The sequence below is a fragment of the Camelus ferus genome, chromosome 1 (genome assembly GCF_009834535.1).
Source record: "Camelus ferus isolate YT-003-E chromosome 1, BCGSAC_Cfer_1.0, whole genome shotgun sequence".
In the NCBI taxonomy this organism is placed as follows: domain Eukaryota; kingdom Metazoa; phylum Chordata; class Mammalia; order Artiodactyla; family Camelidae; genus Camelus; species Camelus ferus.
In genome coordinates, this window is record NC_045696.1 from 75,018,528 (window position 1) to 75,041,932 (window position 23,405).

At 33.3% G+C, this 23,405-nt stretch overlaps 1 protein-coding gene and 1 non-coding gene across 2 annotated transcripts in view; both read right to left on the minus strand.

Annotated features, from left to right (window-relative positions):
• PIK3CA (phosphatidylinositol-4,5-bisphosphate 3-kinase catalytic subunit alpha) overlaps window positions 1-23,405 on the minus strand; it is a 75,585-nt gene that overhangs the window by 31,474 nt on the left and 20,706 nt on the right. The window lies entirely within an intron of this gene.
• LOC116666875 lies at window positions 10,084-10,185 on the minus strand. Its single transcript, XR_004323682.1, has one exon. It is a non-coding gene; the product is annotated as a U6 spliceosomal RNA (small nuclear RNA).

The following is a 23,405-nucleotide window of genomic DNA, read 5'->3' on the forward strand; positions in this document are numbered from 1 at the left end:
CTTAGAGCAACAGGACCTACTTTTGATCAGACACTTCTGCTGTACCAATTCTCAGTTGCAAACAAGTGTTTATAGTATGCTCCAGAGTTATATGAAGGAGGTGGAGCAGAAATAGCAGAAATTCCAAGCCCTCCTCCTACCTCTGGAAATACAGAAATCAATTAAAAGACAACAAGGAATATAAAATTATTTTTTAATACTTGAAAATATTTTCTTTGAATTTATAAAAGAGACATACTGAAGTTATAGGACTTTAAATATCCTATTTTAATAGTTATAAGATTTAAATTATCCTATTTCCTATACTTAAAAAGAAAATTCATTGGCCAGCAAAAAGACCAGATGAATCAACCTAAGTGTGTAATTATAGAAGTGACTTAAGCTAAGCTTTTTAAAAACTTACAAAAAATTTGAAGAATGCAAGGGAAAATGCCAAATGACTACTTTTAAATGATGATCTGCCTACGTAAAAAAGTTCAACTAAAAGCAAAACCAAACCACAAACCACACCAAAACAGCAGCTGTGTTTATAGTTTTCTTTGTTGATTTGGCACTAACAGATCTATGTTATGGAATCACGGGGGCAACTATTTTATACAATAAATAACAACCCTCAGAGTCACATATGTCTCCTAAGAACTAGCAAAAGAGAAGTCTAGTAAAACAGAAGATCACTGATGCTAATCCTTATTCTACTATAGTATATTTATGAGCAATTAACAACTATTAAATACTCAAGATGCGCCCTTCTCATTAAGGGAATAAGTGTGATCATAACTATAAAAATATTTGAAGATCCTGGAAGGCAGTCACTGGTTGACATTATGGTAGTACTACACAGAAGAGAGAGGAAGCTAACTTTCTTATTTGTCTTCTTATGCTAGGCCTCATTCTGTTCAAACCATTACCTCAGAGCTCACATGAACAGAAGTGTAGAAGAGGCAAATGGAGCTAACACTTACTGTTTAGTACGTATCACGCACCTTAGTCAAGTAATAATCATTTGGGGTAGTATTACCATTTTACATATAAGAAAACCAAAGGTCAGAGAAGTAAAGTTATTTACCACCAGTAAATGTTAGATATGGATTTTGAATTCAGGTCTAGATGCTTTTAAAGTGCACATTATAGCCATGCTACTATTTGGGCTTCAGGTATGGCGGGAATATTCACTGGTGGTGAACAAAAGAATGAGCTCTGAAGATACACTGGATTGAAATTCTGTCTGCCTCAGTTAATAGTTGTATGGTCTTGAGCAGTTTAATTCACCTTGTCAAACCTTGTATCTCCCCCAGCTGCCCTGTCCCAAATTGTTAAGTTGGGATAATGGCATATACTTCATCAGACCTGCTGTATTAGATGAAGTAATAAAAGAAAAACTTGTAAACAAAGAGACTGGCACACAGTAAGCACTCAATAAATGTTACATACTATTAACAAACCTAGTAAGTATACCCACATTATCTTTTCAAGCTATTAAGAATTATTCAGGACTGGCATTAGTTAGGGATGGGGAAAAAAGAGTTTGAGTTCTTTACAGAGGGAGGCAAGTAAGTAAGAAGCTTCATAAAGTAGTGCCAGCATCAAGTGCTGAAATGTGAAGGTAGTACTGGTACTGCAAGGCTCACAGATGAGTTTGGAATAGTATGAGTGGCTCAGATGCTGGTACTTCTAGTTTCCCAGACTCATAATATCCCTATTTAACTGGTACAGTTATCTATAGCTTGAGAGAGAGGAACCCTTAGTAACCCCCTTATTGGGAGAAATACCTGCTTTTGCCAGGTTCTAGGTTAAATAAATAGTATGATAACGATGGTAAATAGACACTTTCTCTTTGGTTGTTGAGTTTATTGGGGAAAGACAAGATGCAAGAAAAACTTTAACAATGGAAAACTGTTGTAACACAATATGAACCTTGGAAAAGTCACAGGAAATCTCCCAACTGCCTGAGGCGGCTAGGGAAGGCATGAGAGAGGTAAAGTTTAAACAGAGTATTACAGATAAGCAGGGGTTTTGCAGAGAAGGGATGGCTTGGACATGGGAGAGCTAAATGGGAGGCTGTTTTAGATTGCCACAAGATTATGTGTGCAAAGTCACAGACCATGAAAGAATGAGGCCCATTACCAACAATATAAGTTGTTTTTTATTACCTGAGTATGCAGTGCATGGCAATACGTAGGGTGTCAGAAAGGTGGGCAGACATGTTAAGGAATTCGAATTTTATGTAGTACACTCTTAAGTAAAAGGGAGTCTCTGGAGCATTTTGAACAAAAGAATGACATGACATTTTTTTCATGATTTTTAGATTCAGATTTCTTTAAAAATTTGCTTTTCAAATATAGGATATAATCAAGGAAACATTAAATCAAGGTGTAGAAACTTAATTTTCCCAAATTTGGAAAATAATCCCTAATGTTGAGAAATCAGAATACATAATATTTTAAATAAAAGGGACTTTACACTATGGAAAAAATTAGATGTTGATAAAGAAGGTAGAATTATCCAAACTTAAATGCATCTATTTACAAAGAAAAAGAACTTATTTGAAAAGCAGTAGAGGGGAATAAATCAATATAAAATTAATATTTTCAATATGAATCTATGCAATTTGGAGATGTGAAGTGACAAAAATATATTTGCTAAAAATAAAACACTTTAAGAGTCAAGGAACTACTCTATTGGGTTTTTGAGTTCATAACACAAGGACTAAATAGTCGCATAATGACAAATCATAACTATTCAGAATGCTTAGGAAATAAATTGGTTTTGCTTTCTAATCTTACCTAATTTTTAATATACCTAATAATGTTATTTCAACTGAAGCAGTCCTGTTTTCTTAAAAGAGTATATATATATATATATATATATATATATATATATATATATTTCACAATGTATCCTTCTTGATAAATCGCAGCCCTCATTATAAAACCAATCACTGGTTTTGTAAAACACATTATAGCAAAGCTTTTCAGTATCACTGAGGAGTCTGAGAGTATTTTTGGCCCTAAAACCAAAGACAGTGGTTTTGGAGACAGTGCTTTTAAAAATGCTCCCCATCCCCTTGTTTTCTAGCAGTCAGTGGTCACTTATTCTCTGTGGCCAGACTGCCTGGTGAGAGTAGTCTCCTATTCTCCTGTTACTCATTTCTAGTCAGCATCAACACTTGACCATCATTTTCTAACAGTTGATAAACTAAAGGCCAACAGATCAAATGATGGTATGAGAACCTTTGCTTTATGAGGTTAGAAGCACAAAATATGAAACAGATTCTTTGCTGATCACAGATTTTTCTGTTTATTTCCTTGTTCTAGTATTAAAATTACTGTTAAAAATTTCTGTGTTTGGGTAGGAGGCACTGAAAATCTTGGTTCTCAGAAAGCCTGAACCTGCATTTATGTCTTTGTAAGGGTTGGCTCTGCATTAGTAGTCCACAAGTGGTAGACGGCATTGCTCAGGAGTAAACACCTTTAAGGACAAAATATGCAGCAGAAATGAACAGAAAATAGTCTCAGACTTGCCACTGTCACTTGACTTGTATAGAGAAAGGTTTCTTAATTCGTTGGGTAACTCATTGGGCAATTCAGTATTTTGAACATTTGATTGTGCACTCTTTCAGCCCAAGAACACCATGATATCTTGACAATTTGTTTTTTAACTCCTGCATTGCAAGCCTTTCTTCACCTATATTAGAATGATATTTCCAGATTTCATCATTTAAGGCAAGGGTTGTCAAACTGTGGCCCACAGGCCAAGTCCAGCTCACCACCTGCTTTTATAAATAAAGTTTAATGGGAACACAGCCAATAAATTGTGTTTACATATTGTCAGTGATGTTTTTACAACAGTAGAGTTGAGCAGATACTATAGAGACCATGTGGCCTGCAAAACCTAAAATATTTACTATCTGGCCTCTTACAGAAAAAGATTGCTGACCCTGAAGTTTGGCCCTAAAGGGCATAAGAATTACTTGATATAAAGTGGAGAATTTTCTAAATGCACACTGGCTAATAAGTCACCCCCAATCCTGCCTTTGCAACCACAATCCTACAATTTCAATCTAAGTCCTCTGGAAACAAAAACAGAGGCATTAATTTGAAGCCGGTGAAGTTAAAATCTTGAAATAGTAAAGTATCTCATGTAAGTCACTTAATTAGGTATTTTCAGTGTTGGGAGCTCAGTACCTGATACAGAAGTTTTTGTGAAGCACTTCTAAAGTTATCCCTAAAGGTTGCTATTCCTAACCTACTTCATTCCAACAGTTCTGCCATCTGTTTTTTTCACATATTGATAGCAATCACAATTTTCCAGAGGCCTTTTTACCCCCAATTCCTTTAACCATGATTCAGGTGAGATAGTTTATTGTCATCTTCTTTGCCATTACTGGATGTGTTCTTTTGCTAATATTCATTTCAAAATGCAGCAACCAAAATCTAGTACAATACTCTGGAGTCAATATCACCAAGGCAGAGTACAGAAAACTATTACTTCAGTGTGGATTATAAGTCTCTATAAATACAGCCTAAGACAGCAGAGACTTTTTATGACTTGCTATTTTGAAGTATACACTTGCAAATTTAGGGAATATCTATACTGAGTCCCTTGTAGCTTAATCGCTTCAAACTGGCCACGATTTGCTAAAATAAGCACCTTGTATTTTCTAGATATCTATGTTCACAAATATGGAAGCTGTAATAAATGTCTGTTGAATGACCAAAGGTTTTATAAACACTTATTTTTTATTTAACTGATACATTTAATAAATATTATCTAATGATACATTTACAAATGTGTATATTTAGATATATATTGACAAGATATTTTCCACCCTTATTCTCAGACAGGTCAACAGGAAAACATTAGTTTTGTGGCTAACTCAGTTGCCAAAGTCGCATTTCAATTGTATCTATTTGCTCATTACCTAGAAAATAAGCTTTTCTGTTTTTTTTTATTACAAATTAATCTTTAGTCTGATTTAGAACATTAGAACAAAAACTTGCCTCTACACTTGCTACAGAAATAACATGATTAAAATCTCAGTTAATAATTCTATGGTCTGATTACTCTTTAATATTTATTTCCAGAGTTAATTACTCCCTTTCTTGATGTTACCCAGCCTCTTATATGTATTTCTAAAATTGTACCTTAATACACTCTTACCAAAATTATCTACATCCATGTTTGACTTCCTGCTAGGCTGTGAACTTTTCCAGGATAGGGTCTTTATTTGGGTCACTACAGTCCTAGAAGATAAATGAGTAGGTAGGAAAACTAATCTGTTGAAATTATCCCAGGGAAAATGATACAAGGGCCTAAACAAAGAGAGGTAGCAAGAGTAATAAGCAAGAAGGAGATGGATGAAGATATGCTACAAAGGAAAATCAAAAGCATTGAGACTAACTGTATTTGAGGGATAAGAAGCATAATTTCAAATGAATTTCACTGCAGTGGTTATACACGGGAAGCAAGTGTCTTTCAGTACAATTTTTCTGATCCCCAGTTAAGGCCTCTAAAATTCTCTTCCTCTAGGAGTCAATGAGCTGTTGTTGGAGTGAGTCCAAAGGGACAGCTGTAAAATACACTAGCTCTGGAAGGATGCGTGTTATTCATTTCTTTCAGAGTGCTGTCCTTCACTGACCTTTAGAAGCAAACCATCAGAAAACAGATTTAACTCACTCTTTTAGTGATTCAGACAGACCTTAACAACTTCAGGTTGGAAAATCAAGTTCTTACCACTAGGATATAGAAAATTCAAATTCCTTTAGTAGGGGATGAAATTAATTTTCACTATTAAATTCATAGTGCTATAGAAAAGGTGTTATGAAAATACATTTCAGAGACAATGCATTATTTAAGATAAAGGTTCCCTAACATGAGGTCCATAGATGGGCTTAGGAAGGGTCTCACTAACGGATTTTTAAAAACAGTGACAAACAATTATGGTCTACACCATGTAGACTTTTGATTATCAACAAATGTAAACAAGGAGTATTTAGGTGGGTTAAAAGAACCCAGTATAAGTAGCAGAATCAAATGTGGTAAGCAAACGTAAGACCAATTAATAAAGTGAAATATAGATCTCAGATTATTAAATAAATTACAAATTTAATTTCCATAGTTTATATAGATAAAGAAAACATACCAAATATAAAAATATAGTTACTAATTCCCCCAATTTGAACTTTAAAAATTCAAATTTTAGTGCATGACAGGATAAATTAAAATTTCTTAAAAATCTCAGCTTAAAAGAGGACCAAATATTAATAGGCAGAGGTGAAGATTAGAATGATAGGATTATGAGGAAAGGCAAATATAGTTCAACAATGTAGAAAATACAGTAAGAGATATTTCATAATATCACATAATTTAATAGGGACAAATGATTCCATAGTTACTTCGTTTCCAGGAAGTATTTTTCTCCTCTTTGTGAGGAGTCAAAGCAGATTATCATAGCTTCACATAAAACAAGCAGCAGGCAGTCAGAAGTAAACTGTAAATCAGGTAACTCTAGAAATCCCATTTACTTTTTCAGACCAAGATGGCAGTATTTGGTAAATTATGACTTTAAAACATAGAATTAAAAGAATGGTTAATACCTCAAATAAAAATATACATTAATACTTTGCCTTGTTTTTCTAGTTGTAGAAAAGAGTAGTAAATTCTAATTCTTTGATTCCTCTTTATTAACCAGGCCACCTTGTGACTAACAGCATGCATTGGTAAGACAAGTGGACAGCATCAAGGGTGCCTCTTTTTGTCCAAAGAAAAGAGTAAAGCCAATCATTCCGTAAAGAGGATCTACCCAGTGACTTAAGCTTTAACATCTTAACACGTGCAGCAGATGAATACAAGGGACCTTAAAATGTTATAGAAACCTCCACAGTTTTTAGTTCCATACTAAATAATTCAGTATTTAGCAGCAAAGAGAACAACATATATGAAAACAGTCTTGTTCTAACGGCAGAGTACAAATGGTCTAACCAGAGTGTTTTCTTTGGTTCAGATCACTGCTCCATCATCCTCAGCTCTACTGATCCCATGGAGAATTCTGCAATTTTTAAGACTTCTTCAGGAGAGGAAATTTCAGGCAGTTCCCATATTTGCATAAGTTGAATAAAAACAGTTATTACCTCACAGTGATGTTGTAAGAATTAAATAAGATAATACATGTAAAAAAAATCCTTAGCACAGTGCTTAGAGGGTAAAAATTCAATGAAGGTTCCTTCTCTCTTACCTACTGGATCAATGCTATCTAGATTTATGTGTCCAGAAAGGGACAGAACTTTATTGTTTCGGGCCTACTGTAAGGAGATGACAGATACTTTTAAAAGATATTTTAAAAAATTATTTTAAAAAATTTTGATGCAATAAAAATATTTTTTATTGTTGTGTTTCATATCTGTACAGATGTCTGTCTTCATCTTTATATTTGTCTCTGTTATTCTTACTAAAACACAAAATTCCTAAAGGATGAGGCCTATATCTTTAATTCAGTCTGTACACTCTCAGCAGAGCATAAAATCAAATGGTCTTCTGATATATTTCAACAATGATAAAACACAATAGAAAATAATCAAATACAAGTCAACAAAACACATAAGAAAAAAGCAGATGGAAATACATACAAAAATTCCTGTTTTAGAATAATGCTATACATAATTTATAAAATCTACTTTTAAGTTTATACATGAGATTATATTGGTTTTCTTTTAAAGAAAAAGGGGGATACTGCCATGAGTAATAGCAGTAGAAACGCAAAGTCATGGTAACAAATATTTTTGGCTCTTTGGACTGAAAAAAAAAAAATGACCAATGAGGAAAAGCAAGAAGTAAAGGGGAATGAAACAGACCACACTACTGATTTTCTCTTCTTGTTAAAATAAATGCCTTTTAATCATATTTGGATTGATCAGAAATAAGCAGGAGTGATCTTTCTGGGCCAAAATCCAACAGCAAAGCTCATGTCCCTCTAGTAAGATACTGTTTATTAGTTCACTGAAGCAATACTTAAAGGAAATTTGGTATAATGTAGAGGGTAATTTTTTTTTAATAAGAAAAAAGATACTCCTAGTAAAATGGTTACAAAGTAGTATCTTTTATACAAAGAGAGAAACAACCCTAAGGTATTTAAATTTGGCAGCTGCATCTACATTTAAGGGCCAAGAGTATACTTCACAACAGTGAAAACAGAAGCCTAATTATGCACCCAATTGCCTCCATGAAAATTTAACCAATATGAGATCAGTGAAGAGATCAGCCCAGCAAGGAAGCATGGCCTACTATAAGGAAATGCAAAATATGGAGGGGTTCTTGAAATGTTACTCCAATTTTCTGCTAAGCAAAAATTTTAGCTCCCACAGAATGTTATGAGAATAGGTTCCTAAAGCTTAATCTTTTGCAATAAATGAAAGTTTATAACCAAACTTATTATTAACCAAAAAACAGGGCTCACTGTCCTTTTCAATACCCCTTTACAAATGAGGCTCATGTCCCATATGTTTCAGGATGAAAATCTATTTAGTACTTGGAATTAGATGGATGATGCCAACCACACTGTTTCTTTCGTGATTGATGTGTTCACTTAACAAAGTATAAAAGGGCTCTACTTTTCAGCTTAAAGTCAGTATTAAAATTAACTCTCCCCTCTTTTTCTTTCAAAAGCCTGGGGGCTTCACAAAAAATAACTTCACTCTTTCTTATCCTACTGAAGCTAACAACTATCCTGGACTTGGCTGATCTGGAAAATAGTCATTTCCTAGTGATCTAAGGAGAAAGAAGAGACAAAAGAGTACATCATCCAGGGCCCATCTAGATAAATTCATTAAAGAATTTAAGAATATTTAGATTAAACATCTTAATTAAATCAGAAACATCTAGAAAAAGGTAACACTAGAAACGAGCCTTCTAGCTCACTCAACTTGATTCTTTTAAAGACCCGTAACAAGCTGAAGGCAAGATATTTCCGTAAGTCATTCACAAATGAGAACTTCTTTCTTTGCAGTTTATCAAATGGCTTTTCCCTCTTTCATTTTTGTTTCTTTCTGGAATATGTATAATGCCTTCATAAGCCTTTCCATAGCTTTGAATACCTCAACAGTGTTCTTTCAAGTTTTCCTGCTATTATGCAGAGGGTGGAGGAACTTTTGCTTCACACTGTTCCTCTTTTGTCTTTTCCTCTCTTTATCAAGAATGAATAGCTACCTTATTTCCTTATGCCACAGGATGAAGACATAATTTAGGGACTCCTAGGCAATTAGTATTCCTTCTGGTGGTACCCCTCTAGTGTCTGGATGTATTGAAACTTGTCTGCACCCCACTGATTAACCTTATGGTCTTTCCTGACAATGATGAAAAGATGAGTCTTGCATAACAAACCTTATGCTCCCATTATAAACAAAGTGAACCTTGGGTCAGCTACAGGTTTCTCAGTAGAATGAGTTGCTCTATCTTCCTTGCACAGAACAGGCAGTTAATATCCACAAAGAAAAAAAAAAAAAACCTCAAATACCAAAATAGTAAATTTTCACTCTAATTCGGACCAATAAAGTTGGAGCTAGCAACTTTGATTGGGGGTATTAGCAGACTTGAAATATTCCCCTAACTGCATCCAGATATATTTCATAAAAAGTCTCTTTGCTTTGGAGTATTATTTTCATTTTTGACCAACTCAATATTCCAGATTTAATAGATTTGTACTATCTACCAAAGGCCAAATTGATCTGGGAGAGAGAATGAGGGGCCAATTATAAAGCTTCATTATATCTGTGGTCTCCTATACATTTCCCTATTTCCTGAGGACAAGTGTTCATAAAACTGCAACTACCATATCTGTGCCTATGATTACATACTACCATGCACAAATAATGAACAAAGCAGATATTTATATATCATTGCTGTAATTGGTTGTTGCAAGGACAATATTTTCAAAATCGAATAATAAGATCTGGACTGTGCTGCAATGATCATGGTAGTGATTTTGCCAATACTGAGAAATTAAGGAGAAAGTGCAAATGGACTTCATCAATTTGCTTTGCAGCAGGAAAACAGCCTGCTGGTAAGCGAATCAAAGAAAAATGTTAATTTAAAAATATGGAGTATGTCTTGAATGTGTGTATCAACCTTACACAGGGACCATGCTAGTCTTCTGTTGCCATTCTAATTTTAGTAGTATATTCTGTGGAAACAGGTACTATCCAATGAACTTTTACCAAAAATACTAGGAGGACGTTGCCTTTAGTTTCATTCATCCCATAAAATTAAGCATCAGTGTAATACAGTGTCATGAAAACACATTTTAGTTTTACAAAGTACTTATAAATCTGGCTGAAGATGTACTGAGTAAGTCTGGTTATCACATCAATATGTAGATCCCTGAAATTTTTGTTTATTTACTTAACCTTGCTATTATCCTTTTGCCCCAATACCACAATCTCAGACTTTGTCCTTGAACTGATTTCCTTTCTTAGAAGCCATTATTGTAATCTCTTCAAGAATTCTTTCTCTTATATTGTATCTTTTGATATATTACTGACATTTTTACAACAGATACAAAGCATAGCATACATAGGGCATTGAAATTTTATTTCACTACATTTCACTTAAGATGATCACATAATGTCTATTCTTAATCTGCTCATTTCACATGCCAAATTTATTGGCCAAAACAAGTAGTCCCAAGTTTTACTGAACTTAAATAAACCTATAAAGAGCTACTTGCAAATATGTTCCATTTTCTTCAAACTATACTCTAATGAATTTAAGATACTATGTTATTTGTTCAGTGAATACCACCCAACTCTATCTACAGGTAACACTACACTTCAAGAGGGATGCAACGACACTAGATGAAAGATGTGAAATATAGTAGAAACTTGATTTTTAAAATTTGCTTTTTCAATGATAAAGACCAAACAATAACATTATATTCTGATATCTGCTCCATTTTCTGGCAATAACAGAATGCTTTAGTATTACACAAATAATGGTGAAAAATTCCATTGCAAGCAATTATTGATCAACTTTAATAGTGATTTATCACACTTCAGTATTTGCTCTCTGGTAAAAGCAGTACTACTTCAATAAAGAAGCAAAATTTGGAGTAATGCAGGATAGCTGCCTGGCAAGCAAAGGAATACAAATCTCCCAGAAGTGGAATCAGAGAGATGGTAGCTTAATTTCAGCAAAAGCATCGCCTAGCCCAGCTGTGAAAGCAGCAGTCCTACAAATGACAGCAACAATGCAGTCATGTAAGCACAGGTACTTTTTAAAAAAACTCAGTGTTTTTAGCCAACACAATATGGATAAGATACTTCAGAATCCATTTAATGATGGAAGAGAAATATTAGTAGATGCGTTTCACTTTGTCCTTTCAAATATTTACTATTCACTTAGACTTGATACAGCACAATGTACCAAGTATGTGGGAAATGACAGTTACCATACCTTAAAAATTAGAGCAATGAGAATGACAAACTGAAACCAGTGTAGCTGTATAAACATCAACATAAGTGATCAGTCTGTAGAATATTTTCATTTTTATTCATTGGTGCAAATATATCATCAGTTGGCCATCGAAGGCAATCAGTTAAACAATAAATTACATTATAATAATTCAGTAAGTTAAGTGCTTCCTTAATATGTAATGACTGACAAAAACTTTTAAACTGGTTATTTAACATAAGTCATTAAATTATTATCCCCCAAACTGCTTCACCCATAATGATTCATTAGTTAATTTTGCTGAAATTAAAATAAATGCACAGAGGGAAATAGAAAAGAAGGTTTGAAAAAGCAACCTTAAAGAGCTAAAATTCTAAACCTTCACTAGGAAGCAGTACCTCAAGAAAGGGAATGATTGCAAAGATTAAAGCGAAGAGATAAGAGAAATTTCTAGGTTGAAGAGACATTGTGGGGGACATTAACACATACTTTTGTGTGTTTTGTGTCCAATAATGGTTATTATAGGAATGGATACACTGATGGACAATCTTGATGCGATGAAAATTCAGCATGAGAGCATCTATTAGATAAGGAGTACATTTAAATCTCTATTTCTTAAATTGCAAGATTAAGGTTAAACTAAAACTGGAACACAGACGTTTAACTTCATGTAGTCAATACTAATAATCTCTGTTATTTAATAGTTGCTTTATGGCCTATGCAATTATAATTTGGTAGTCTCAACCAATTTTGAATGGTATAAGAAAAAAATAGGCAGAAAAAAATTATTTAAAGTATCTCTACTGTCTCTTTTGGAAGTCAGAAATTCATCTTCTGTCACAAAGTCCTCAAAACAATGAAATATCTTTTTCTAAAAAGATTAAAAGTATGGTCTCTATTTTTATAGCATAATAAACAAAATCACAACAATTAGCTTATTCTTTTTTTTTTTTTAAATCTACTTTTGAAGGGAGGATATAGCTCAGTGGTAAAGCGCATGCTTAGCATGCACAAGGTCCTGGGTTCAATCCCTAGTACCTCCATTTAAAAAAGAAGCAAAAGGAAGGAAAAGAAAATAAACAAACAAACAAATCTACTTTTATATCTCCAGGAATCAACTAATTAAAACCTGTGCTTGGTTCCTTTGTTAAACTGGCCTTAAAATACTAGTGTTCTTACCCATCACTAGTCTACTTATAATAGTATCATTAACACTAAGATCCAAATAACAGTGCCATATATATGACTGCACTTTAGTTTCCACAAAAGCAAAATTCTGAAAAGAGCATGAGTCATTATCCCTAGGGTAAAAAAATTATGTTTCTTTGGTCAGAATAGGAAATTTATTACTGAAACCAGTAATTTAGCCTAGAAATTCATTTTCTGAGTAAAAGGAACAGAATGTTTCTTTTCTCTATTAGAACAGTCCAAAACTGGCAGAACTGTCCATCTGTCTGCTTTCACTACTCTCCATATCTGCTTTGTGGTGACAGAAAAACAACCTTTACTTTAGCTATTTTCAGAACTGTTCCTTTTGTTAGGATGTCATTTTCCCAGGACAAAATACGGACACATATACACATGTGCTCACTCACACATCCTCTCTCTCTCTCTTACTATTTGCGCATGTATTACAAAGTCACTATAATATATATGAGACCATTCTAAAAGTGGACATTTCTACAAGGTTAAACGTCAAGAGGTTCTCAGGTTCATATGCTATATCTCATCGTAAAATACATTCAAAATTAAAGGGTTAAAATTACCAGGGTAAGGGACTATTGATTTTATAAATGATTTAAAGTTCCCCCCAAATTATCCTAATAAAAAGTCAAAATAATCTTTCTGTGATATTTTCCTGGCCTCCTTAAATTGCTTCTTTTGTTGGTCGCTCTTACTCTGCTCATTAGTCAAATGTGGGCATTTTTCACGACATCACCACTCTCAATCTGCAAGGTTAGAACCTCTGGAGTTCTCAACTCCTCTTACATGATGTCACTTCCAGCCACTAAACCTGCCCTCAAATTCATCCCTTTTTTTTTTTTCTTTGCCATCTTCTGTATCACTATTAGACCCTAAAAAGTTCTCACATGGAACACTGATCTGTTTCTAGCTCAACAAGCATTCATTAAGCAATTGCTTTCTACAAGATGCTGGAAATTAACATGAAGCGATAACTGATGAAAAAGAGAGGAAAAACAATCATTCATATATGTTTATAAATGAAGGTCAGAAGGACAGAATGCTCACCTTTGTTATCTTTCTTTTTTGAGGAGAAGCAATTAGGTTGATTTATTTATTAAAAAAATTTTTTTACTACTTTTTAAATGGAGGTACTGGGAATTGAACCCAGGACCTCGTGCATGCTAAGCATGCACTCTACCACTGAGCTATACCTGCCCCTCCGCCCATTACCTTTTAATCTACAGGTAGAATGTAATAATTACAGGAGAAAGTGTGTGTGTGTATATGTGTCCTATTAAGGGAGACAGTGAACGAAAAGGATTTCTCATAGGTACAGAGGGCACAGCCAGTTAAGTGGGCAATATGAACTAAGGCAAAAGCCCTGAAAGCATACACAATATAATTTCTCCTCTCCCCAATTGATTATCCACAGTATCACTAGAACTGACTACCTAAAACACACATCTAATCATATCACTACTCAATTAAAATAATATGATGAATCTCTAGAATCTATAGAATATAGCTCAAACTCAAAGCCTCATGAACCATTACAACAATGCTCTCTGCCTTTACTCTCTTTTCCCTCACACTCTAAGCTCTAATCCTATTGGATCAATCTTTTCTCTTCAGTTTTCTTTGCATTTGTAAATAACGTTCATGATCTTTCTTCTATCTCCATCCCCTATTGCCATTTCAATCAAACTGATTCTTTAAATTCAACCCAAATATCTTCCCTATAGTTCCTCACAGTCTCATTAAACTTGGCTTTCAATGCCAGATGAACTTTAGAATCACCTTGTTAGGTTCAAATACAATGCTCCAAGTAATACTTGGTCATATTTTAATTAAGAACACTTTGATTTATACTAAGACAGAATTAACATTTTTACAAGATAATCTTCTTATTCTAGTATGTATTTTCACTTTTCTAAGTATTGTTCAATGTTCATCAGTAGTTACTTAATTGAACTATAATTAACATACAATAAACTGCACACATCTTAAGTATTAAGCTGGATGATTTTTAACTTTTTACATCTGTGTAACCATCACACAAAACAAGATACAGATGACTCCAAAATGTTTCCTCATGCTCTTTTCCAATTAACTTCTCTCTCTGCCCCCAATCATATTTTGATTTCTGTAATTACAGAGTAGTTTTACTGGTTCTTGACTTCATATAAATTGAATCACACAGTGTATATACTCTTTTGTGTTTGGCTTCTTTCAGTTAACACACTGTTTTGGAGATTTATCCATGTTGTTAATATATCACTAATTAGTTCTTTTAAATCACCAAGGAATATTCCAAAATTTATTACAATTTGTTTATCCATTCTCCAGTTGTCGAAGATATAAGCTTTTTAGAGTTTTGACTATAAACATTCTTACATCAGTTTTTACTGTTTTTGTTTTAGTGGACATATACCATTATTTCTCTTGGTAAATACTTAAAGAGTGAAATGCTGGGTTGTATGGTGTATAGACTGACTGCTTATCCTTAAAAAGGCCTGCTTGCAAAGCCGGCCCTTAGTGTCTGAGAACTTGGATCTCGGATACTGAGGGGATTTCTATCTCCTAACTGATAAGAGTGGTTCAGTGTACCTAAACTGTTCATGAAAAAAATACGGTTTATGTTTAAGACCTGCTTTCCTTCTGGAACATGGGTATGTGCTAGGCAGAGGGAGCAGCCTCTAAAGCAAGACTTGTGCACTGAATCTCTAACAAGCTTTTCTATTGGCTACATTTCACACATTCCTCCTTGCTGGGGGAATTCAGTGTTATCTTGTATGACTCCACTGGGAGAAAACCCTTGGAAGCTTGCACCTTGTCTGCCTTGGATTTCTCCCCATGTACCTTTTCCCTGTGCCGACTGAGCTTTGTATCTTTTGCTGTAATAAATCATAGCCATGAGTATGACGACATGCTGAGTCCTCCTAGCAAACCATCATACCTGGTCTTGGTCAACTCCGGACACACAATGTAAATGTTATGTTTATAAGAAACTGTCTTCCAGTTTTCCAAAGTGGCTGACCATTTTGTACTCCCACCAGAAATAAATGAGAGTTCTAGTTGCTCTACACACTCATAACTATTTAGTGGTATCAGTTTTTAATTTTAGCTATTCTAGTGGGAATGTAGTAGTATCTCTACAAACTAAAACACTCTGGTTTTAATTTGCATTTACTAATGACTCATGATGTCGAGAATCTTTTTATGTGTTATTGGCCATTTGTATATCTTCTGTGAAATGTCTATGTCTTTAACCCATTTTTATATTAGGTAGTTGATTTTTTTTAAATGTTCATTTCAGGTTCTTATATATTCTGGATATAAGGTTTTTGTCACCTGTAAGTACTGAGAATAATTTTTTTTCTATTTTGTGGTATGCCTATTCATCTTCCTGTTGTCTTTGTTTTAGAAAGGAGGAAATAATTAGGTTTACTTATTTATTTCTAGAGGAGGTAGTGGGGGTTGAACCCAGGACCTCGTGCGTGCTAAGCGTGTGCTCTTGAGTATAGCACTTGAGCTATACTCTTTCCTCCCACTCAATGTCTTTTGATAAGCAAAAAATGTTAATTTTGATAAAGTCCTATTTAATTTTCTTTCATGATTAGTACTATCTATACCTTGTCCTAGAAATTTTTGCCTTCTCAGTAGAGTTTTAAAAGATCTCTTTATGTAAGTTCTGTTACGGTTTATTAAGCTTATTTCTAGATAAGTGATCTTTTTGTTAATTTTTTGAATGGGTTCTTCTCTTCCATTATATAACTGGTTATCGTTCCTATAAAGGAAAACTATGGTTTATTTATATATTAATGTTACAATACCAAGAAGTCATACAGAAAAATATGGACAAAGATGACTAAAAAGTCAAAGACTTTTTGGGCAAGTAACATAAATCAAATTGTAAGACCACTGGTAAACTGGAAAAATGTATTTGCCACATATATGACAAAGGGCTAATTTTTTTTTTTTTTTTTGTAATTTACAAATAGCTCAGACAAGTCAATAAGAAAAAGATGAATAAGATAACATTACAAATACATATTCTGCAGAAAAGGAAATTTAAATGAATAAGCTTAAAAAATAATTAAAATGCAAATAAAAACAAGGATATATTTCCATTTTTTACTTATCAGATTGAAAAAAATTTAAGTTTGATGAAGCCCACTACTGCAAAAATAGCACTCACAGATTGTTAGCAGGAATGCAAACTTTCTAAAAGACAAACTGACAATATGATTCAAAATTTTAGACACACAGTCTTAGACTAGGCAATGCCGCTACTAGGAATATGGATACATCTGTAAAAATTCACCAAAAATTAGGTTAAAGTATATTCATTGCAGCATTATTTATGAAAGCAAAAACTAGAAACAACCAAAATATTCATTAAGGGGAATGATTACATAAGTTATAGTAAAGCATTTTATGAAATATCATACAGCTATTAAAATGAATGATGTAGATCTGTATGTGCTGATATGGAAAGATCACCAAGACATAGTAAGGAGGTGGGAGAAGAGCTGCAAAACAGTGTGTTTATAAAAAAGAAAGGGGGATAGATTTCAGATTTCAAAATAGAGTAAAGACCTTTGTACCCTCAATCATTCCTAAGAATAAAAAAAAACACCTTCTTTGATGAAGCTAGAAAATTATAATCCTAAACTATAATTTATAAAGATAGGGAAGAAAAGAATGATAAGTGAGATAAGAAATATTAAATTTAAGTGCCTACAGACAGGAAGCAAGCCAATTCTTAAAGAACCTCAGAACAGTTCAGGAGCAGGAAATACCTGAAACTACTAGAATTCCAACACTTAGCATAGTCAAAGACTTTCCAATCCTTCGGAAATCAGAAGGCATACTTTCTGGAAAAACTAAATCCAAGAAACTTTGGACTTAAATAGACACAGAAATAGATAAGTGTAAAATTATTACTAAAAATCAGGATTATGTAAGATCCCAAGCCCCTTTCTTCAGTAAAGCTCTACAACATAAGCAGTCCTACACAAGAGAAGGTAGACTTTCTCCAGAAGATCCAAAACTGACTTACCTAGAGAAGATCATGACATTTAGGGATTTCCTATAGCACAGTCCACCAACAGACAAGAGTTCTGCCCTCAAACTCAGAGCTTTTAATCAGCTTTTAATGCCTTTTAAATATGAATGACAGCCAAGGATCTTCACACATTTGAGGAAGTCTCCAATATTAAAGACAGAAACCAAAACAAGAGTGCTGAGAAACAGAGAGAATGACGGGACAGAAGAAAAATGTCAAAGAAATTAATTAAAATATTCTCAGATAAGAGAAAATTTGCATCATTGATCAGAAGAGGAACCAATAAGAAAACAATCAGAGAATAAGTGCTGAAAAAAAAACTCAGTAAAAGTTTAAAGTCAAGGCAATTTTCTAGAAGGCAAATTAAAAAGAATGAGATGAGTAATAGGGAAGAAAGGTTAAAAAATTAGAAAAAGCAATCCAAGAAGTCTAATATCTGACTTGTATGAATTCCAGAAAGAACAATGAAAACAGAGGAGAGAAAATATCAAAAAAAGTAAACCGAGAAAACTTCCAAGAACTGAACTAATACGAAGACCCACACCAAGGTACAGCGCTATAAATTTCAGAAGACTAGGCACGAAGAGAAGATAATAGTAACTTCTAAAGAGAAAAACAACACCCCTCCCACCAAAAAGGCGAAATAAAAGATCACGAACCAGAATGTCACTGGACCACTCAACAGCAAAACTGGAGGCCAGATGATAATTAAAGCAGCAATACTTAAAAATTTTTTGAGTAAAAATGATTTTCAATCTAGAATTCTATGCTGGGCATTGGTGGTTCAATGGTAGAATTGTCACCTGCCAATCTAGAATTCTACACTCACCTAAAATATCACATAACTGCAGAAGTAGACTATGACATATTCAGAAATGCAAAAATCTCAAGAAATCCACCCTTCAGTTATCCCTTTACAGGAAGCCACAAGAGGGAGTATACCATGAAGGTATGGGGAACGGGAAAGCAAGGCTCCAACACAGGAAGCAGGTGTAGGTAATTTCCAGGATGAAAGAAAAGAGAAGCCTCATGACAAGAGCTGTGAAACAGACCTAGGGAGTAGTCAAGATTAAATTAGAAAAACTGAAGGTTCTAGGAAGGTGTCTTAGGAAAATAACCAAGCTAATTATCTTAGAGGTGAAAATTATTACAAAGATGGATTGAAGCCTCTGAGAAGACAAACTGAAATGCAACTATAACTAAGTAAATTTTTTAAATGAGGCAATTACTTAATTAAAGTAACAACAATAAAAGTTGTACTAGAAAAGACATAATCACATGCACTTTTTGCTTCATTGTTGAACAACATTTATATGACCATAATGAAAATTACTATTTAACCAGTAATAATTAAATATCTGGATGGCAAGATAAGGAGAAGGAAGATGTCAAGAAAGTTAAAATTATACTTTATAAGAGGAAATCAATGGATGTTGAATATTGGTGGACCAAGAGATAGCAGTATACCCCATTATTATAAGGTGGTAAACAGAAGTAGTGAAAATAGTTGACAATTTTTTTTTTTGAAGAATGACATAGGACAAGTTAGGGAAAGAGGTTAGGGAAAGAGGATAAGAGAAAAGAGGGATAATACACTATTTCTATTAACCTTTCAGTAGTAATTTAAATCTATATTTTATTATTTTTTATTTCAGCTTTGAGGTATAACTTAAAATTCAGTTCAATGAATCTAGGTAAACATATACAGTTGTGAAAAATACTACTATAGTCAAGTTTAAAATACTTTAATTACTCATCCCTAAAAGTTTTCTCACTTCACAGTCAATTCCCACTCCTACCCCAGGTCCTAGGTAACTACTAACCTAGTTTTTGTCTCTTTAGCTCAGCTTACTCTATAGAGATTTATATAAATGGAATCAAACAGTATGTAATCTTTTGTGTCGGGCTTCTTTCACTTTGCATGTTGTTTTTAGCATTTATGTTTAGGTCTAGGATCCACTTTGAATGAAATTTGGAGTTTAGTGTAAAGACAGTGTTAAGAATCTTTTCAATCCCTCCATATACATATCCAGTTATTCCAGCACCATTTTTTGAAAAGATTATTCTTTTCCCCTTGAATTACCTTGGTGTCTTTGAAAAAAATCAATTATATTAAGCATGGTTCTATTTCTAGACTCTCAAATTTCTTCCACCCATCTGTATGTTTATCCTTACTCTCATACTGTACTATTTTGACTACTGTAGTTTTACAGGAAGTCTAAAGAGTCAGGTTCTATAAGGCCTCAGATTTTGTACTTAAAAAATTTGGGGGGGAGCTACTTTATGTTTTTGTACTTCCATATAAATTGTAGAACCAGGGTTTCAATTTCTATGAAAAAGACTAACAAGGTTTTGGTACTGCAGTGACTCTACAGATCAATTACATGAGAATTGCCATCCTAACAATATTCAGTATTCCAATTCAAGAACATGGTATGACTCTCAATTAGGGTCTTTAATTTATGTCAGCAAAAATTTATAGTTTTCAGTGCACAGATTTTGCATATCTTTTGTTAAATTTATTTCTAAGTAATTATAAATTTACTTCTAAATAATTATATAATGCTAACATGGTTTGTTTTTTAATTTCACTTGTGGATTGTTCACTGTCAGTATACAGAAATACAATTAGTTCTTGTTTACTACCTTGTAAACTATACGTTTGCTAAATTCATCTATTCTACAGTTTTAAAAATGCAGATTCCTTAGAACTTTCTACATACATATCATCTATGAATAAAAGTTTTACTTTTTTCTTTCTATTCTGTATGTCCTTTCATTTTTTTCCCCTTATCTTACTGCATCAGTTAGGACCTTCAGTTTAATGTTGAGTAAAAGTGGAGTTTAAGTTGAGCAAACATCCTTGCCTTGTTCTTGATCTTAACTGGAAAAGCATACAGTCATTCACCATGAAGTATGATTTTATTCTTGTTTTCATAGATATTCTTTACCAACCTGAGAAAGTTGCCTTCAATTCCTAGTTTGCTAGGAGTTACTATGTGTTTGTGTTGAATTTTATAAAATACCTTTTCTGCATCCATTGAGATGATCATACAGTTTTCTGACTTTGTCTTATTAGCATTGTGTATTACACTGAATTGATTTTTGGAAGTTAAACCAGTCTTCAATTTTGGGGACAAATCCCACGTGGCCATAATGTATTATCCTTTTCATACATTGCTAAATTTAATATGCTATTATTTTGTTAAGGATTTCTGTGTCTATGTTCATGAGGAATATTGGCTACTAGCTTTCTTTTCTTGTAATGTCTTTGGCTTTGGTATCTGGGTAATACTGGCCCCTTAAAATGAGTTGTAATGTTATCCTTACACATATACTTTCTGAAAATTTGGGTAGGACTTGTATTTTTTCTTTATTCAGTGTTTGACAGAATTACCAGCTATGCCATTAGGGCCTGAATTTTTTTGTTGGTGGTGGAAGGTTTTTAATTACTAACTGAATTTCCTTGTTCTACATAGCTCTACTTAGATTTTCTATTTCTTCTTGAGTCAATTTTGGTCATTTGTCTTTTTCAGAGAATCTGTCTATTTTATCTATGTGGTCAAACTGATAAGTGTAAAGTTGTTCATAATATTTTTATTAACTTTTTAAGAATGTATAGTATCTGTAATAGTATCTATTCTTTCTAACATTGTTAATTTACGTCTCTCCTTTTTTCTTGTTAAAAGTTGATCAACCGTTTACTGAACTTTTTAAAGAATGAACTTTTCATTTAATTGATTTCTTTATTTTCTATTTACTTGAGTCCTGCTCTGACCTTTATTATGTCTTTTCTTCTATTTACGTTGGGTTTAATTTACTCTTTCTTTTCTAGCTTCTTAAGGCAGGAGCTTAGATAACTGATTGTAGAGACCTTTCTTTTCTAGTATAAGCATTTAGAACTCTAAATTAATTGTTTAGCATTGCTTTAGCTATATACCAAATATTTTGATATGTTTTATTTTTATTTTCATTCAGTTAAAACTATTTTCTAATTTTCCCTATGAATTCTTCTTTCACCCATGGGTTACTTAGAAATACATTATTCAGTTTCCACATATTTGGGGATTTGCATTATATCTTTCTATATTGATTTTTAATTTAATTCTTTTAAATTAGTTTAAATCACACTGCATAACTGCAATCTTTTTACATTTATTAACATATTTTATGTTTGTGGATCACAGTATGGCTTATCCTGATGACTGTTTCAAATACAGTGTATGTGTTGTTGGGTGTGGTATTCTGTAGATGTCAATTAGGTCGAATTGGTTGACTGCTTTATTCAAGTCTTCTATATTCTGTTTTTCTGTCTACTTATCCTACCAACTGTTGAGAGAGGGGACTGAAATCTCAAACCAAATGCTGAACTGCCTATTTTTCTACTTTCAGATCTGTCAGTTTTTACTTCTTATATTTTGTGCCTCTGTTATTAAGTGCATGTATATTCAAAAATTTTTCTATTTTCCTTCTGTATTCATTCTTTTATAATTTTGAAATATCCCTGCATCTCTAGTATTATTCTTTGTTTTAAAATACATGGGCTGATATCAATATAGTTACTCCAGCTTTCTTATGCTTGTTTTCTGTGGAAGGGAATCACCCAACCTTCACACTATCATTACTGGAAGATACATTTGTTTTGATCACAAAAATTTAAAAGAGGAATATAATGACAGTTGGAAGATACAAACAAGAAAATGTTGATTATAATTCTATATAAAAAGATTAAAAATCTGGATTTAAAATATTGTACATAAATATATATCCCTATACCCCCTCCCACTTCCTCTGCTAGAATTAACCACATGTTAACATTGGCTACACTTTGGGGAGCAGGATATGAGTGGGCAGTTAGGAAAGGCAGAAATGAATACAAAAAGTAAAATTTTTCACATTATAATTAATTTGTCTCTCTTTTCTTACTATACTCATTTTCTTTCCCTTATTTAACTTAACTAGTATTGTACATCAACATAAAAAAAAGGTGAGAAAATAGTTGATTGTTCCCAACATCATTCATAACATGAATGAAATGTGAATCTTTCGTTATTAAGCCTGAGTGAAACTTCTGGCTTGTGATAACTCTTATTTAATATATCAAGGAATAGACTTCTATTATTATTTTCTAAGGTTGTGTGTATTTCTGTGTGTGTGTGTGTATTTAAGAGAGAGACAGAGAGGGAGGCAGGAAGGGAGGGAGAGAACATGTGCATTTATAAGTGTTACAGATTTCCTAAAATTAAAATGACCCTTGTATTTCTACAACAAATGCCATTTGATTGTGGGGTGTGCGTACATGTGTGCGTGTATGTGTGTGTTTTAACAGACTATTGAATCTGTTAGTTAATAATTTATTTAGGATAAATAATACCTGAAGTGAGACTAGTCTAGTTTTCTTTGTGTGTGTGAGCCTATAAAACAGTGTACCTAATTTTTATAATAGCTTTTAATACACTGAATCTTTGAAAGAAAAGTAATGAGAAGAGACAAACCTTAATAGACATTAAAGCTTCGGTTACAAAAATAGAATATATAGTACTGGCTCATATAGACCCATGGAACAGAACTGACTTCAGAAATGAACTGAAGTCACTGCTGCTATTTTGTATAGGAAAGAACTCAGAGTCTCTAATTAGGGTACTAGGTTGGATTACTTAACAGATGGTCCTGGTGGAAGTGACTAGCTACTTGGAGGGGAGAAAAAAGTTGA